Source organism: Protopterus annectens, chromosome 2.part0 (assembly GCF_019279795.1).
Source record: "Protopterus annectens isolate FY-2018-M chromosome 2.part0, PAN1.0, whole genome shotgun sequence".
NCBI lineage: Eukaryota > Metazoa > Chordata > Ceratodontiformes > Protopteridae > Protopterus > Protopterus annectens.
In genome coordinates this window covers 110030335-110047421 of record NC_056728.1, presented here as the reverse complement: position 1 = coordinate 110047421, position 17087 = coordinate 110030335, and positions in this window count along the sequence as shown.

The window sequence follows — 17087 nt, the reverse complement described above, 5'->3', positions numbered from 1 at the left end:
CAGCTGAGGTAGGACAGGTGGGTCCACTGGGACCCACATTTTCATACGTGCTATGGTGCTTATGGCATATCAACATATGTGAGTTAGTAATAATAACCACATTCCAGGGTTAGGTATAACAGCATGCATAGATATTCCCATTAACCCAGACACCAGATATGGAACAGTTGCATAGCAAACGGATCACATGCATATATGGGACCGCAGTGGTAATAACAACAGCATGCAGATGCATTGATGGCACCATGCCACCAATGTTGGGGTATTTCAACATCACACAATTATCAAACAATAGGACATATGTCCTGACATAACAGTGGGGTCATCATATACCAGTTGAGGTGGGTATTTAGTGTATTGTTGGAGATATGGGGGGGAGATGTCAATTAACAACTAGTATTTTCCTGTAGTTTGTATTACTTTCCTAGTCAGTGCTGTTATCTGTACCTTACAAGTATTACTACACTACCCTATTGCCTTAGTTTGGACAGTGATATGGCTGTTGACATCTTTATACATGTACTGGTTTTACCTGCAGTATACACCTCTTACCTGGTATACCTGTGGAGGAATTGTTTGTTAACACTAACTGTTTCTACACATACTCCCAGATTCCAGGCTGATGTTATGACATACCTGCCATCTCTTTTTGCACAGACTCTGTCCATGTCTTGACCACATGCAGGTGGACCAGGACATATGTAGATTGTTGCCCTCTTCAACCCTTAGTGACTTACAACACTCTTATACAGGATTACCTATACAGTCATATTATGTAGCACAGTGTGGGTGACAGTGATCAGTGATACCTTATTATTCAGAGCATCTGCAACACTCACAATTCCATATAATTCCAGAGTAAACAGTACCAGTACAGGATATCAAGCTTTTATTTCTCAGCACAGTGTTCATATCCGATGTTCCTGTGAGAGCAATGTTTGTTAGCACTACCTGCACGTTGCCACACAAAGTGCCAGATTTCACATTAGTATTATGCACATACATCTCACTCTGTTACTGCACACACTCTGGTCACAGCTTGACAACATGAGGATGTAGATAGGACATACTTGGCTTATTACTCTCATAACAGTTTGGGGAGTTGCTAGAGTGACAGGTTTGTTCTTATAGATGTATGACAATCGGTTGTATTTCTTGTTTGCTGCCTATATGTCTGGGATTATCCCACTGATTTCCCGGGTGATGGTGTGACAGGCAGAGAATATGGGCCAATTTACTGGACATTCTGGACATATCTGTACAGTTGTGGGGTATGAGTCTGTATGCAGACTACTACCACTCCCAGGATTTGAATCATGGCTGTGTGTGCTAAAAATACAACAGTTCACATCTCAGTTGTGTGTGTTATTTGGATTTTGTTGTCTGTCTTTTCACTGTTTCCTGTATATGTCTCTCTCAGTTGTACTAAATGACCTCTGGGTATTACACCAGTCATATACAGACATTCCTACACATTCTATTTATGATGCACAGTGTGGGTAACAGTGCTTAATACAACTGTACTATTATGTGATTGCAAATCTACATTACCATATGATACCAGAGTATACACATGCAGTCCAGCAGTTAGACCTTTATTGTTAGGCTTTTATTTACATAAAAACTATATGAGACTCTTCCTGCCATATTCTCCGGTGTATGCAGTACTTGCCTTAAACAATACAGGCTTTCTACAGGCAATTCACGTACTAATACAGTAAGATTTATTTCCTATGGCAGTACATGCAAGAGTATTACTAACCTTCCTCGTGTCATAACCTCTCCAAGTGGCAGCCATAGGCCTCCTGATTCGCGACCCACTCACTTGCTGCTGTGAAGGACATAAGTGGAATATTTAGCCATACCTATCCATAATATATATGAGCTAGCAAATATTAAACAGGTAGTGGAGTGATACACACAGCTGGGACCTCCCCTGTCCTCCTAGCCTCTTGGATCCACTGATCCAAGAGATTCCCCTTATGCCACTTCAGGTTGGCATAGTGATGCCTGACCTGCTCACCAGTTTGAGGTATGCCAGTGGCACTGATGAGGTCATGGGCGAGACTGTCCCAGGCTTCCACCTTATATTGGGAACCCTGGTACTGGCCCTGCAGCAGTCTCTGCTCATGGTCTTTGACAAGGAGTCATGCCATGACTCTGGACTCCTAGATGCCCCAGCACTGCACCCGAAAGCGCACTCCTTCTCCTCTTTCTGACATGGTGCCTGCAAGGGGAAGCTACAACCGGTTATGAGATGTATTCCCACCTGCTGGGTTTATGTAGGGCTGAATTCCCGCACTTTGCTGTGATTGGCCAATTTTGAAAAGGCTAAGCTATGGGCAAACCTACTTACCTAAGGTTGGTATTGTTTAAAGGAGTATACCACTGGGCAAATTGAGTTAGCTGGCCTACACATTGCTTACGCCAACTAAGCTGGCCTGTGCAATGCTCAGCATTGCTTAATATTTAATTTGCATTATATTTGCTTTTTGGCATTGATTTATTATTCATTACACCTTTTATATATATATATATATATATATATATATATATGTGTGTGTGTGTGTCTGGTATCCATGATTCATGTGTACGTACACTGTATGGAGTCCTTGTGTTTAATTGGGAACTTTAACACTATTACGCTTACACCTCACATCTGAGCTTACTGCTGTACTCCAGTTCACATATTTATGTTATGTAGTTCGTTATAAATTTTATTTATTTGTTTTTATTTTATTTTACATTTGTTGACCGGGCTAGTCTAACTGAATATATGTCCATTTTCAGTAGAGACCCGGGGAGAAAAGCTCCAGGAAATAACATACAATGTAACAAAAAATAGCATAAAGACAGTCCTATGCAGCAATAATTATAAGATCAAAAACAGTTTTAAACAGCTATAGTTATAACAAAAAGTGTAAGCTAAAGAAATTGTTAAAGAAAATTATAAAATATAGAAAAATATTTTTTTTTTTAATAAGGTACTCTTATTAGGAACAAATCTTAGTAGGTCATAGTTTATTAGTACACTTGTATAATTTATATGAGAGATAAGGATATTAAAGTAATTTAAGAAGTTTAGTATTTGGAGAAGGTAGAAGATCAGAGACAGGAAAATGTTATTCAGGGTTACAACAGAAGCATAACCAGTGGTTATTGAAGTAGTGTTTTAGATGTCTTTTAAAAAGTGGGAGAGAGGTCTGAGATGTAAGGTCAGGTGGTAATTGATTCCATACTTTTCCAACAGACTTAGAGAGCAAGGAATCACCTGCTAAGTTTTAGATTTAGTAATATTCATAAGCATTTTGTTTGAGGATCATAATTTTTTGAAATTACTATATGGTGTAATAAAGGTAGAGAGTATGGAAGTATTGTTGGGCTGATTAAGGGCCTTGTGAGTTAATGAGAGTTAGTGAAATTGTATCAGATTTGGAAGTTCAAGCCAGCCTAGTTGTTTTGGATTAAGGCAGTGATGAGTTCTATAAGAGGAGCTAGTAGCAAATCTGGCAATGTTATTATAGGATATAGCTAGTGTGTTAAGGTTCTTTTTGGAGAGGCTGGTATAGATGGGAGATGCATAAAGAAGGGTTGAGAGTAAATGAGTTCTAGCTATAGTGGATTTAGCTAATGGTGTTAGATATGGTTTTATTCTATAGACGGATCCCAATTTTCTGTTGACTATTTTTACTGTGGTATTTATGTGTAGATCAAAGTTGAGGTTATTATCAATTGTGACTCCTAAGAGTTTAGTGGTCAAATCAGGGGAAATAACGGTGCCATTATTAGATGTGAGGGTGAAGTGTAAAGGGGTAGTCTTTGGGGTAGGTGTGAAGAGTAAAAGTTTAGTTTTTTTGGCGTTTAGTAAGAGGCAGCGGTTGGAGAACCAGTTTTCTACTATATTGAAAGCTTTTTGTGTTTGGGAGTGAAGTTCATCCAGAGAGGAGGCTGAGCAGGCAATAGTAGAATCATCTGCATATTGAATACATGTGGAGAGTGGAATGGCTGAGTGGAGGTCATTGATGTAAATGGAAAACAAGAGAGGGCCTAGTATGGAGCCTTGTGGGACACCTAATGAGATAGGTAGATGATTAGATAGAGCGTTTTTCCAGAGTACAGCCTGCTGTCTGTTTTCTAGGTAGGATGTGAACCAGTTCATGGATAGTGGATTTAGTGAGTGGGACTTTAGGATGTGTAGAAGGATTTGGTGGTTAATCATGTCAAAAGCTTTAGATAAGTCAACAAAGACTGCAGAGGAGAGCATATTATTATTGTGATTTTTGTTGACACAGTTTGTGAAGGAAAGCAAGGCAGTAGAGGTGCTGTGAAAAGGTCTAAATCCATGTTGACAGTTTGCCAGTAGGTTGCGATGGAGAAGGTGGTTCATTATTTGTTTGTGGACACATTTTTCCATTACTTTTACAATTGGGGAGAGCAGCGCTATGGGACGAAAGTTGGACATTTCATTGGAGCTTCCACCTTTGTGTAATGGGATAATGTGAGAAATTTTCCAGATGGATGGGATTATACCTTCATTTATGGTTCTATTTATCAGTATGGAGATGGGGTAAACTATGGCTTTAGATGCTATTTGCAGGAATTCTGATGGGAGTTTGTCAGCTGAGGGGGTAGTTGGTTTTAGCTTTTGGAGAAGGGAGTGAATGTATGATGTGGGTACTGGTTCTAATTTGAATACTGGGGGGATCTTGGAGATGGGAGTTTGTAGTTTAGTGATATCAGGGGATAGGTGGCTGGCTAGAGTTTGGATAGTATTGGTAAAGAAAGAGTTAAAGGCATTGGCTATTTCAGTTAAATTGTCAGGGTTAATGCCTAAGGGGTTGGGGGTAATAGTCTCTCCTGGATGAGTAAGTTTATTAATAATAGACCAAAACTTTTGAGGTTCCTTGAGGGAGGATTGTTGTAGGTGAAGGTAGTAATTCTTTTTGTCTAGTATAATGGCTTTATTTGTAATATTTCTTTCCTGTCTAAAGGTTAGATGGTCAGTGGAGTTCTTAGTAGTTTGCATTTAGCCCAGGATTTGTTTCTTTGGATGATTAGTTGCCTAGTTTTGTTTGAGAGCCAAGGAGCAGGTTTAGCTTTCATTCTAATACAGCGCATAGGGGCATGGTGCTCCAGGATTGTTAGGAATATAGAGTTGAAGTATTCAACTGCTTTGTTAATTGGGAGGCATCTTAGAGAAGACCAGTTACATTGTTTAAGGTCTGCTTTGAATTGTTCAGGGTTAAAATGCTTTTTTGCTACGAACTGTTCTAATAATGTTAGGGAAGGTTGGGTTGGTTTTATGTCTGATTATGTATGTTAGCAGGTGGTCACTTAGGTCATCTGGGAGAGTTCCTGCAGTATAAGTTTGGTGAGGGCTATTAGTTAGAATCCAATCTAAGGTGCTTTCTTTTTTATTTAGTTTGTTGACTCTGGTGGGTGAATTAATAGCTTGTGAGAAACCATAAAGGGTAATGTGGTTGGAGGGGTTTATATTGTTACATGAATTCCAATGAATGAAATTCCAATAAAACATTTGGCTGTATACTGATTCCTTTCACATGTTCAGTTTGATTTTCCCATAGTGAGGTTTTGTTTGGTGATACCTCCATTGTATGTACTGCTGTGATGGCTTAGTGGTAAATCGCTATGGTGTGCAGGATCCTGGGTTCGAGACTTGCTGAGGCTATTTATTTTGTTGCTGGCCAGAACAAGGGCTGTTGGCTGCAGAGTGATTAAAGCACTTTTAAGCACTTGTAAGCAGGTTTGTGTGGGTTTGTGCGAGGGTAAGCACTGCTAACCTCGGGTTAAATATGTTTACAGAGAGTTAGCTTTAATATTGCTTAACCTGTGTGCGCCTTGCTTACTCCTGTGCAAATGGGCTTGTACCTGCTTACTAGTGCTTACATATGCTTACTCCCACTTACTACTGCTTAATAGTGCTTACTCTTGCTTGCTAGTGCTTACTCCCGCTTACCACTGCACTAATTTAGACAGTAATGTATAATGGTTCTTGGAAGGGTGGGGCATTTGGAAGCTGTATGGAGTTATCATTAATTGCATATTTTGCCTTCCATTTGTATCCCTGAGTCCTGTGTACATATACAGTATGGGGCACATGTGTTTATCTGTGGACTTTGCAACATTATGACACCTCACATCTGCATTTAATGCAGTACTCCAGTTCACAAATATGTTATTTAGTAGATTATGGAAATAAAAATATTAGTCATAATGTGATTTGACATGGAAAACGGAGCATGCTGCAGTGGGACTTGAACCGGGTATGACTGCTCATAAGGCAAATGCTCTCCTCACTACACTATTGCTATACTGCTTCATTTACATATATCTTCCTTTTTATCCTCTTCTGCTATTTAAGCTGCATTAACTGTAGCTAAGTGATGGGCAAACCCGCGCACCTACGGTTAGATTTAATCTGTTTCATAAAATAAAAATTAAGATCTTTATATTGTTTGTGTTTACTATTGCTCTTGTACATGTGGGGGACATTGCTGGGGTATGCAGACACCTATGAGCAGTCTCGCTCATTCTTTTGGGCTTTTGGCTGTTCTTCATTGCAGGAGCATGTATATTCTGCGAGCTCTGCTCTCAGACACACCCCCTGCACTCTTACATGCTCTGTGTAAGTTTAGGAGCTCAGGCAGCACCTTCATTAATACGCATGGTGCACTGCCGTCCTCCTCCTAAACGGCCACTTCCATGCAGGACTAAGCTAGTTCTACATGAAAGATTAGTAAATCCGGGGGATGGTTTATACACTGGAGAATGCATTTTAAATATTAAACCATTTTTTGTACAGCATACACCAAACATGTTTATTATTTACTATCAATTTTGCTTGCACAGAATTTTTTTGTATCTGTACATACATGGGCTATAATGTATACTTAGTCCAGTTTGCAAACTTAGTAACATTAATATTAAACTGAAGCCTGTTAATTAAACATTTACTGAGACATTAAAATGTATTACTGTTTTTCACTACCGTACATGTTGATAGTACCCTAATCACTTGATGACAAAAAGGCAAGGTTGTTTTTTAATAATTACTGAATCATTGATGCAGACTAATATATTTTCTTCTTGTACCTTTATTGTAGTCCCTTCTGCAGTACTGTTTACACAGTCAGTGTAAAATTGAAAAAATGCCCTTTCCCCCTGTAGTATGCAGCATTGTATTGCAGTATTGTTTTGTAAAGATGTATTTGCTTTACGCTGTGAGAGTTGAATGTATGCCTGCCCTCTGGCTGTTACCCAGACTGTGACACTCTGGTCTAAGGAAAGATTTTTAATATGACATGTTTGTCCCTCTGGACATGAGGAATTACCTTGAGTTCTATTTGTAATATTATTTACCTAGTACAACTTTATGTTAGCAATATTACATTTTTATACCTTTTTTGCCAGTTTCTCTGCTATTTTTGATACTATTATACAATTACAAAATATTGTAAAAAAAAACAAACTAGATATTGGCTTAACACATGCTTATATTTACATTATTTACATTTGCTGTTGTCTGCCTTTTGCTCTTGTGCATTTTAAACAGATGTACTTTAAGTGAAAAGAAAATACACGCATGTCAGTCTTGTGACTTTATTTTTTTACTGCTTTTAACTACTTTAATTTGATTTAGATGCACTAGAACTGTTCTGTTTTTCTTTTTTACCTTTTGACATCTAACAGCTTAGCTATGAGAGGCTGTTCCCATGCATATGAAAAACAGTATGGCAGTCATACATCCTACTTTACTGTCTAATTTATGATTTAACTGGATGAAAGTTTTAAAATATTTGGGGCTAAAAATTTAAAAGCATTTAAGTAAGACATTTGTCCATACATTAGATTCTGTTGTGTATACTAACCATTTTCTAAATGTAGAGTAATGTGCCGTAAATTATTTTCTGTCAGCTTAGCTAACTGCTGAATAAGGTCTAAAATTTCTTTCTTTAACTCTTGACTAACTATATTTGTCTCATCCTGTACTTCTGCATGAGCTGTCTGATATTTCTTAGTAACCTGTACTGCTGACTCTACAGCTCTTATCCCCGTCTGACAAAATTTTTGTACATCATTCTTGAACTCCCTGAACTCATTCTGTCTCTTAGAAGTTTATAAAATGTTTTTCTCAGTTCAACATGAACCTCATTCATGTCCTTATCTGTTTTGTGCTGTGCAGTAGCTTTATTTCACTTTTGTCTAAAGGTGTAACAAGATGTACAGGAGATTCTGTGAATAACTGATTTGACTGTTGGTGTAACTCTGAAATTAACATTTCACATGTAGTGACAGGACATAACTGATTAACATCTGGATATAATGTAAGAGCATTACCCTTTTCTACTGCCTTATCATCAGAAGATGTTTCTTTGCAATTCAACTTGCTAACAATGGTCTGCACTGTATTTTTATGGCATTGTACACAGAAAGTAGTTCATATGATCCACACAATAAACATTTAATGTCATACACAAGTTTTTCTGTTGAAGATACCAGTCAGATGTTACTACCCATTTGCATAATTTCTGACTGTCAACTTGCCCTAATAAGGTTTTACATTTGCTAATATGCTGTTTATACAAACTCTGTAGTCTATCCAAAATTTTACCTGGTCATTTTGACACGTTAAGAGTAAAACTTTTTTACTACCCTGTCTAAAAGCATCCATGCTGCGTGTAAATACACAAAGATCTCTTACCACCTCCACAGGGACCCAGATGGCTGATCTGGTCACTGTAGATGGTTGGAAAACTTTTGTAGTTACTTGAAAAGCTGGTGAAATGAAGCTGGCAGTTGCAGATTCGAAACCTGGGAATTCACCAACCTGGGGAATTTATGGGACTGCTTCCATCCTGTATGGCAGTCTCATTCCGGTTCCAGACATCTGGGAAATGTACTGCTGCAAACTGTGGAAATCTGAAGTGCTCCTATTCAGAATTCAATCACATACATAAATGTTAGTTACAGCACCTTTATTGAAGTGACTTTATACAAAGCAGCACTCCCCCTGTGTTCAAATACAGGCTAATCTCGCCACTGAAAAGTTATTTAATGACTGATGACTGATGATGCCTGCTTGATGCAGCTGCTTGCTTACTTGCTGAAACCAGAGTCTGATTAATGCACTGAACATTGCAGACTATTAACCTTTTCAGCACTATATATTAACTTTTGCACAGTTGCTAATAAAAAAAAATGTGTCTATGTAACAGATGACACTTACAATAATGTCACAGTTTACAGTTTTTAATGTACCAGGTTTTAACTTCTCAATGCATATATGAATGTTATCCTCCAGTTACCTCATAACAAACATGTTACTAAATGTACCAGATTTAACAAAAAATCAGATCTAACATCATACACTTTCAATGTCCTTTATATACATTTTTTATGAAATCAGTCTTTGGAATTGGCAGTTTTTTGGGAACTTTCAAAGTCAGCACTTTGGTATTTGTCTGATGTCATACAGTCTGGTCATTGTATTCTGTTTCAAGGTGAATAATCTTAAACTTTAAGGGAGTCTTTCCTGATGAGAATTTGTTTCTGTCTTTCAATTCTCCCTGCACCTGGTTTGTTATATGTAATTTTCCTTGAAACTTGTACCAGGCACAACATGTATTACATACAGCTGGATGCCTTTCATATATTTTTCCTGCTTCTCAGCTAAGAGCAGTTTAACCTTTTAATGTATACATGCTAAGAAACAGAAATGTACCTGCATCTAAGTGACTGTATTTTTCTACATATATTCTAGCAAACAGAAGTGTACATGCACTGTTATATTTTACTACATATATATTCTAACAAACATACACGTATATGCATTGTTATAAATGTCTAAATATATATCTAACACCACAAATAAGAAATATTTTCATCTTACTCTTCTGATTTCCTATCAGTATTTGAGTTTGCATTTTTTTCTACACTGTATTTTCTGTAAAAGTGCTTTCTTCTGCTACTTTGTTACAGCATTTTTGCATTGCATACAGTGTTTTGTTCAGACCAGTCAGTGAGCTGGGGGAAGATTAACATCAAAGACTCTAATTCTAGATGCAATATTAAAAATTATGAATGCAACACAATCAGCTCAGCCCAATTAATACCCATTAATTACAAGGGTCAGATTTTTCTGCCATGAACTAAAGTTATTAGTTTGAAAAGAACATTTAAGTCTACTACTCAAGCCTGTCATTCAAACATTCCTAAAAATGCATCATTGATGGCCAGTGCTAAAAATCAAAGGAAGCAAAGTACTGAATAATATGGAATGATGCTGGCAGTCAAAAGTAGGTAGTCACAGTAGTGTTTTAAGCTATTGAGAGAGAAACCCACAGTAAATGATCCTCATATGTCTTTCCCCTAAAATGACATCAGGAAGGTGAAGGCATTGACTGTAAAACAAAATCCTGTTGTCCATGGCAGCCCACTTTCAGGACATTTTGGGGTATAATAAATAATAAAAAAATAAGTATAGCCACTGACTTTGATACAGAGATATTAATAATGCAGAAAAGTTCAAGATATGCTGAAAAACATATTTTTTAAGTTCCTGTGTGCAGTTCTCCTTTAACAGATTTCTTTTTATTTCTTGATTTTCTACCTTTGACAAGGATTTCTCTAAATGAACTTCAGTAAAGACTCTCTGATCTCTCCTTTATAAACTTCAACCTGAAAAATCACTGCATAATTTTTTGTTTCTTACCATGTTTAATACATTAAAGAGCTGCTCTGTCTTTCTCCTTCATAGCTTTGTAGTTCACTGTAGTTATTCTTTCAAACACATGAAATGGCCTTTTCCAGTAAGCCAAAAATTCATTTTCCATGTAGGGTACTAAGACTAATACCCGAGCTCCTGGGTTAAATTCTCTAAGCTGGGCATTTGTATTTTAAACTTATTGTTGCATTGTCTGGGCTTCTTGTTTGTGCTGTTTTACTGTGGCATAATGAGTTTATTATGTCCTGCAGAATAACATTGTGTTCTAACAAACTTTTAAATGATGTCTTTTTTTTTCTAAGTTTCCATAGCAATGTCAAGTAGCCTTTTTGGATGTCTGCTAAACAGAAGATCAAAAGGGTTAAGCCCAGCTAAAGGTGCGGCACCTTTCTGATTGCAAACAGTAATTAAGGTTATAACAGGTCTCAGTTTGTACCATCTGAATAAATATTTTTCCTTAGTGTTTTACTGAACGTCTTCTAAGCTATCAATATGCTGATCATAGGCACACAGTTTCAAATGGTGTTACTTGGTCAACAGTTATCTCTTTAAGGATACCCACTCTGGAGAATAACAGTGCACTGGTTATACCTTTAGTATTTGTGTCATGTAATTGTACTGGTTCTGGAAATGTTGTAGTATAGTCAGTTATTGTTAGTATGTACTAATGCCCAATGGTAGACTTTACTAACAGTATTAACTCTGGGTTACTTTCTTCACTAATATGCCTGTTGGTGGAAGATGTAGCTTATTTTGTAAAAGTACTATCACTTCAGATTTATCTATGTCTTCTTGTGCAAAGGATAGTGCAAGACAAAATCATCCTCTGCTTCATTATCTGTGTTATCTGTACAACCCTCTTGGCTTCTCTCTTTCCATTTAGGTTGCTCTCCTTCATTCCTAGTGTGAGTTAACAGGAACTTATTACTTTCTTTCCTCCTCTACATTGCTCAGTTTCTGTAATGGGTATCTCAAAACAAAACGTACCTTCAATTTTTCTTCTTTCCTTACTTAGAAGTGTCTCTTGATTAGAGTCTACCTTCACTTGGATTTATGCTTTACTTTAGTGGAAGAGGGTTTACAACTCTGCACCTCCTAACTTTCAGAACTGAGTACATTTTTTGTTCTGAGCATCCTCACTCAAGTACCTGAAGTCTGTCGCTGTTTCTCTGTTAATGTTCTTAACAAGTCTTAGCAGGCATCCAAGCAGACTTCTGTAATATTGTTTTACTTCAGAGGTTTCAAAAATAAAACAGTACGTTTTGTTGCTTTTCACTATCTGTTTACCGCTCCACACAATCCATCTAGGAAATTGGCTGCCTTTTAGAAGTCCCATGCTATAAGCCTCAATCAGTCATTGATTCCAAATCTGTAGCCTAGTGCTTCCTCATAGTGCAGATTCTTCACACCGTATTCCTGACTGGAATATTGCATTCCACACTTTTATGGTCTCTTAGGTGAGCTTTTGCTCCTACTTCTAAACATCTACATGAGAAACAAATTTCCTGCGTTGTTGTTGGATGCTTTATTCTTTTCACAACACATTTATTGGTAATAAGTACTTTTTATCTGGCTAATATGCACTTTTTCTAACTATTACTGTGGGCCATTTTATTCCAAATGCCCATTTAAAGATGCACATGCCATGTCAAACTTAGCATTTCACAGTACTTTTTAGGTAGTCTTGTAATAGTTTGGTAAGGGTTGTCAACATCTGTTTCATCTGAAGTTTAGTTTTGTGTTTTACTTTCATGTTATTTAGTGTAGCCTTTCAAATTTAGGTCTGCTTTGTTGATAAATCCATTCTACAGCTGGCTGGTTGCATTTTTTTCATTTCTATAAATGTAATAATCTAAAAACGTTTCCCTATATGAGTGAAGTTGTTTTTGTGAGTGCACTTTTGTGTCTACAGTCATGTTAAGCTCCATTGTTTTCTATGTTTCTGTGACTGGAACTGTGCAGTTTGTTAGAGTGATGATAATTGATGACAGTCATAGGGGTGATAAGCACTAAAAATCATAATGTAGTCTTTATGTCAGATACATGAAATGTTTAGCAACTCACTTAGCATGAAATAAGTACCCTAACCTTACAGTGCAAAGTATTTCATCCATCACTCAAACTAGTGTGAACACACAAGAACAGAACCGAAGCTAAAAAAACAACTGAAAACCAACAAAATTGCTCCAAGACTTGGTGCCAAGGGTAAAGTCATGGCCTGTACACCACCAAAATCACTGGAATCTGAAAGTAACGAATGTTTATTAAAACATAGAAAATACAAAAAAAGAATAATATGAAGCACTTTCGTCCAAGACAATCAGGGACGTCTTCAGAATAAAATACACTTTGGAATCATGTCACTAAGTACAAAATAGATGTGACATCATCAATTAATTATTTAAAACATTATTAAGATGATCCATTAAGGTTTAAAGCCATATTACTTATATAATTCAACCTGAGTACATAGAGAGAGGGTATTAGATTTAAAATACAAAACACATAAATACTCAAATTCATCAATATATTGGCTGGTGGGGTCATCCTCATTGCCACCAGTATAAACCTCCTCTATGAATTTATTTACCTGGTGGGGAACAGGATAAGCTTTGCTGCCTTCAAAATCATTTTTATCAATAACTATTTTTTTCTCTTTTCTAATCATAATAGCGTCAACCATTTTATCAATATCCAGAAAGACCTTATCATATTTGTATTTACAAACATCAAGCATTAAATCATTCTTTATGCTGCATTCCTACCCCCGGATTTGCAAAAGCTTGCATGGAGTGCAAGATCGGTGCAGGAGCTCAAGCAGGCAATATGTCTGTTGTGCGATCCAGAAACAGCCTGCAAGGGCATACACGAGCGCTCCTGCACTAATCGTGCATGGACTAAGCCCTGGTATACAAATCACCCTATTTGCAGGTGAAATCCATGCAAATGCGGTGATTTTGCAATCCAGGAAGCTTGTGACCATCCATGCAGGAGTAGTGCAATCTGCAGAAATGTACTTGGTTAGTAACCGAGTACATTTGTGCAAAATCCAAAACAGAGCTGTGACAGCTCCAAATAAAGGCTGCATATTATTGAGGAAGCATGCCAATGGCCAAGTATAAGGCCACTGGCATTGCAAACAAAACAAAAAATAAAAAAATCAACTTTTATTTTTATTTAGCCGATCTCAGCTGTTTAAACATAGGGCAGCGGCGTGCAAATGGGATCGGGAGGGCGGAGATAACAAAATAAACCTAAATTAAGCGTTCTAACTAAAATCAGTATTCTGCCATGCAAGTCAATGGCAGGTAGAAGACAACATGGCCAGTGAGTAGCAGTTGCTAAGGGGGGAGGCTCAGTGTGAGACATGTAACTATGCATCAGCAGGCAATCCTATGCAAATGAGGGGAATGATAGTGAATCCCAGTTTGCCCCAGCATGTGAGTCAGGTCCCAACAGTGTAAGAGCAGAAATAGCTTGGTGCAAGCCTAGGAGTTAAGTGACATCATGGGGGGGGGGGTTGTCAAGCATACTGTAAGCAGATTGGAGCCCTGTGTCTTGGGTTTGCTTCTAGCTTAGCAAAGCTAAGCTGGGGGGGGGTTGTCTAAACCTACCTAGCACATTTTGCAAAGCCTAAGCAGGTGTGCACCCCGTGCACCATGTAGTGCAGGAAGAAAAAAGAAGTTAAACCAGGAAATAGCAGCAGTGTGCACATTTGAGCACTCGGTTTGTGTGGCGTGCACACGGGCTTAAACAGGAAAGGAATAGGAAGGGAAAACAGTAGTAGGAAGGTAATCAAGGAGAACAAGCTTAGCTGGCAGGTGAAATGTAGCAGAATCAGCCAATTACACAGGCAGCAGCCCAGCCCAGCCCGGAACACTACTATAAACTAAGCAAATACCTTCCCATCTGTTTTTTCCCAAACTCTACACCACCGGTGTAAACAAGTGGGGAACTTTTAACACTCACAGCAGAAAATGATAGGGGCTGCAATAGCTATCATACAACTTGTGGAAGAGGCTGAGGGTGGTGAGGATGTGAATGCTGTCAACCAACCCACAGTGAGGAGACAGAGAAGAGTGTACAGACCCAGGGTAACCTACCAGGGGCTACATGAGCTGGAGATAGTGGAGCACTATAGGGTGGACAGGGACCTCCTACAGCAAATTGTTGAGCTGTGCCGGCCACGCCTGACACACAGAACTAACAGAGGGGAACCCATCCCAGTGGATACCAAGGTATGTGTAGGCCTAAGAATACTAGCTACAGGTACCTTCCAAAGGCCAACTGGGGATATGATGGGGATTTCACAGGCATCAGCATCCAGGGTACTCCACCAGTTCCTGGATGCCATGTCAGCATATGTCTGTGAGCACATATATTTCCCCAACACACATGAGGTGTTGGCCAGCAATATGCAACTGTTTTACCAAATAGCAAAATACCCTGAGGTAGTGGGTGCTATAGACTGCATGCACATATGCATCAAAGCACCACCCGGTGAGCGGGGTAGGGTCTACATCAACTGCAAGGGCTTCCCTTCCATTAACTGCCAGGTCGTGTGCAATGCCTAGGGCATAATAATGAATGTGTGTGCTGGCTGCCCTGGAAGCTATCACGATTCCCACATCTGGCATCTGACACAGTTGTACCAGAGATTTGCCAATGCGAACATCCCTCAGGGTCACCTAGTTGGGGATTCTGGATATGCACTGGAGCTGTGGCTGATGACACCTATCAGAAATGCACACACACCTGAACAAGAACTCCATAATAAGGCACAGGCACAGACCAGAAATATAGTAGAGCATATGCTTCGGATGCTCAAGTCATGGTTCCAGTACTGGATACATTCAGTGGAGCCTTACAGTACTCACCAGCTACATGTACCCAAATCATCCTTGTATGTGCCATGCTGCAGAATATGATCCTGTGGAAACAGCTGTAGCAGGAAATGCATGGGGCAGGGCCACACAGCCCCCCACCATTGCCAATGCCTGCACAGGTTCTGAGTGACTCGGTGGAGGAACAAACTGAGCCTGCACCAGTAGGCAGAAGGAGGCGTACCCGGTATGCCCTGGCCTTGGCAAAGAGGCAATGCATAGCACATACACTAACACAGGAGGGACCCAGAGAATAACACCTCTCTCTGACTCTCACATACAGTAAAAGGGATGCCAAACATTACACTACATGTGCCTAACCATGTGTAGGGAGTGTACTATGTGCATCCAAAATAGGCAGCCCTGCAGCACCACCCTCAATACTGGGACACCCACAAGGTAAGTGACTCACACATGCCAGTCAGGGGGAGTCTCATAACCAACAACAGTCACAGCCAGCAGGACAGGTGTAGAAAACAAAAACAAAGGCTGTGTTATGGTCTCTAAATGAGGCCTATGGTAACCCCCCCCAGGCCTCCACAGGCAGACTACAGCAGGTCAGACAATGGGAAGTCAGTTCTGAAGGGTAGGACATCAGAAACTAATATGTAGGTAATTCAAAGCTAATATCTGTGGTACACCAGTATGCCTCTAGCCAGCATGATAGGTAAGACTACAGACTGAAATGGAGTACTCAACATACCAGTACAGTCCTAGCAAATGTGTACAAGTGTCAGGTGTGCTCCCCCCATCTTACGTAGAACTATAGTAACAGTCAGGTGTGCCCCCCAATCCTGGGCAGAACTGTAGAAATAGTCAGGTGCGACCCCCATCCTACGTAAAAATATAGTAACAGTCAGGTGTGCCCCCCCAATCCTGTGTAGAACTGTAGAAATAGTCAGGTGTGCCCCCCATCCTACTTAGAAATATAGTAACAGTCAGGTGCGTCCCCCCAATCCTGCATAGAAATATAGAAATAGTCAGGTGTGCCCCCCCATCCTATGTAGAAATATAGTAACAGTCAGGTGTCTCCCCCAATCCTGCGTAGAAATGTAGAAATAGTCAGGTGTGCCCCCCCATCCTATGTAGAAATATAGTAACAGTCAGGTGTGCCCTCCCAGTCCTGTGTAGAAATGTAGAAACAGTCAAGTGTACCCCCCCACTATGCTGAAATGTAGTAACAGACAATGCAAAATGATCAATGGATCATGCAGAGACAGCATGCTACCTGTCAGTGTACAACACAAAGGTCAGCACAGCAGTACAAACTACATGGACTCGATCCACACATGCAATACAGACGGCCATACTGGGCATGCTCACACACTTAGAGAAATGAAGTTGATGTCAGTCAAGAACATACTGAAAGGTCATACTGGCATGCTCACACACTTAAACACATGAAGGTTATGTCTGCAAACACCAGTGGACCAGACATATATGGCAGTCGCAGTTGTTAG